This window comes from Triticum dicoccoides, chromosome 3B (assembly GCF_002162155.2).
Source record: "Triticum dicoccoides isolate Atlit2015 ecotype Zavitan chromosome 3B, WEW_v2.0, whole genome shotgun sequence".
NCBI lineage: Eukaryota > Viridiplantae > Streptophyta > Magnoliopsida > Poales > Poaceae > Triticum > Triticum dicoccoides.
This window is the reverse complement of record NC_041385.1, coordinates 746,646,302-746,649,596: the sequence shown is the minus strand read 5'-3', so window position 1 is coordinate 746,649,596 and position 3,295 is coordinate 746,646,302.

Genomic DNA, 3,295 nt, shown 5'->3' with positions numbered 1-3,295 from the left:
GCACCCCCAACTACTTTCAGCGAGCAGTGTGGTACTATTTGCGGTGATAATGGCCGGGAGTAATAATGAACTATTGCCAAAAATATGTTTTACTTCACAGACCAACTCTCTTAAAAGGATCAGCAAAAAATATGATTCTCTTTTGACAGCCATACATTAGAATGATATTACTGTAGTGGTAGACCGGAAATATTGATCCTCCTAACTTGTATCATTCAAAGTCTGAAGAATAGGCGAATAATCAAATTTAAGGATTACATGGTCATAATAACTTGGGGACCAAGTTTCAAAGCTTCAACTGAAACATCACCACCTAGCTACATGTCTTGATTGTGCAAAATCTCCATCAGAACTCACATATGCATTTACTTTGATCCATCTCACAACAGTAGGTAAACAAATGTCATTAGTCCAAATAGAATAGTAAGGTTTTCGCTTTCTAAACATATCTACAGTCTTTAGTTGTATCTTAAATGTTTCAACTGAGAGCTCCCTCCTGTGAATAATACTATGGATTGGAACTATGCACAAAAATGAACATCCAGTCATCTTGCATTACCTTTATAAAAATGGAATAATTGAGGTGGTGCCAAGCTTACAAAGTGTTCATCTACCTTGTTGCGGAGTAAAGAACTCAGAAGGTAGCTTCAGACCACACTGAGTTGCGGAGTAAAGTTCACTTCCCAACCATTCCTCGCCAGGAGAATTTATAGTTGAGACTTGAGCAAGAGTGAGAAAGAGATAAAATAATTAAAATATTGCATCGTATGGGTAAATATTTTCTGCAAAAAAATGTAAATTCCTTTGTGTGTATAACCTGTTCCATCTACATCATCATTCATCAAAGCAAACATGTGCACTTTTACAAAGTAATATCATCAGACATGTTCCGCAATGCATGATAGTAAGGTATGTGCAAATGTGAACCTACAAAGGGAATGAAAGAAAATGAGTTGCATCAAGAGGATGATAGCATTGTCTTCCTCAATAGTTTAGTAACAATGCAACATGGTTGATAAAATCTAATGTTGTATGCAAACACACTGTATCAGGGAAAATTAGATCAACAGATAACATTATTTATAAACCTTAATTGATGAGGGATCTCTGATGTACCTAGATAGTCATTACACCAGTATATTTTCTGCAGGAGTTGACTACATTTTATATGTCGTGAAACCCCTTGTGACAACGGTGCTCCTTCTCCTGACAAAGCTAACGCTTCAGCTGGCTGCTACTACTTGTAGACAAAACATGTTTGTGGGCATTCATATAGCGAAGAGTAAAATTCCACATAAATATAGCTATCTGAATATAGATCAAACTTGAGAAATTGGAAATGGAAGATTATAAACATAGCTATCTGAATTTATATCAAACCTGACAGAGAATTGGAGGTGCCCGATCAAGATGAGCAACAGTACTCGCTAAGGCATCATCCATCGACCAGTTTCAAAGAAGATCAACAGTAGTGCAACCTGCAGCTCATAGCTTGTTCCAAGAAAAAAAACCAAGTGTGTACTTCGATGTTGTAGCCAATTAGTTGCAAATGGAAAAATATTGACTGGTTCCACCAGTTAAACCAAATGCCTTGAATCTAAATGTGGTACATAAACAAATTCAATGTGTAGAAAGCAAGATGCAAGAGTCCATGGATTGGGATTTAATAAACACATTATCATGCTCAAGGAGTGAGAGGAGCTAGTAACAGAGGAAGGTCCGAACGTGTACCTATAGAGGGGTTCAGAACCGGCCACCACGGTGCGGTGCCGACTGAGAGGGCTCGAAATTCACCTTGTCCAGTACATGTAGTACCAGCAAGAGATGCACGTAGACCACAATGATTTCAGATTCGTCGAGCAGGTGTCCATGACGGTGCAGTGCCGACGGAGAGGCCTTGAAATTTTCCATGACCAATACATGTAATACCACCAGGAGATACACGTCGACGGCGAGGCTTCATTCAGGTTGATTTTTCAGGGCCGGAAATTAACAAATCTCGAGAAGACGCAGATAGCTTGATGTGGCCGGGATGAAGGGAATGGAGAAGACACGAGGGGGGGAACTCGATCAGGGGCGTTGGTACGAAATACCTGAGAGGCTGAGACGACGGCCAATTGGAATGGAGCTGCTCCACTTCTCAACGGGGATAGCGATCTGCCGGTTCTTCTGCGGCGTGGATGGGCGGATCGGCATGCGCTAAAGGCATAGAGCTGGCGGCGCTTCGTTGCTTCTGGGTAACCGGGCGGTGGTGGAGGTCGATATTGATGAGGGCGTTGAGGTCGTCGATGTTGAGCGCGTCGGGGCTGTAGGTCTGCACCTCCTTGCGGCGAATCTGACCGGCGCACCTGGATCCGTGGAGGGCGACAGAGAAGCTCAATCTATCGGAGGCGGCGGCGTTCACGGAAAGGATCTTGCTGGGGCTGCCTTGGCTGAATGTAGGAGGGCTGGCTGGTTGGGTTCTTGTAGGGCGCCGTCCGGTGGTGAGTAGGTGAGGGTCCAGGGCGTCGCCTGCTCTGCCAAGATAAATACGGAAAAGTAATACTTATACGAAGAGATGGACCGATGGGCTTCTTTTATCATTTTTACACTGGTTCATTGGTAATGGAAGACGGTTAGCTCAAAAAAATGGTAATGGATGACAGAACATACCTGCTTCAATTAATTACCGGAGTTTAATCACATGATTAATGGAAAAAATGTTGAGGTGGCACTAAATGATAAGGTGGCATGATGATGATGTGGACAGTGTGCATGTTGAGAGAACTCATAGTAGTGGGGATCAACTTCTTAAGAATGTTAGATTAGCCCAACTTGATCAACAACGCACAGAACCAAAAAGCCAAGCCCATGTGACATCGTGGCTCCGGATCTCAACGGATCTCGACGGCGTGGCACAGTGCAGATTCGGCGTTTGATGTGTGAGGATGGACTTGCACAGGAGGACGACGTTGTCTGGCGTCGTGGTGCCGTCGATGGCAGAGAGACCTAACACGGCAGATGTAACCGTACAACTTTGAAGATTGATTGATGACAGGTGGCTGCGACGGCCTCATACCCGGTAGGCGTCCTGGTTGAGGAATGAGCTGGACTGGTAGGTGCCCCGTACCCAGCAGGCGTCCTGGTTGGGACCTCATGTCTTAGATGTTTAGGTTTGGTTGTGAGGTCTGTTTGGTATTAGACCCAGACTATCAGCAGCCCTTCATCAACTGGATAGGAGTAGCGATAGATGTTGCTTAGACGGTGGCTTTAGTCATACTGTTGTATGACTTTGTAAGGTCTTATGTGAATAATT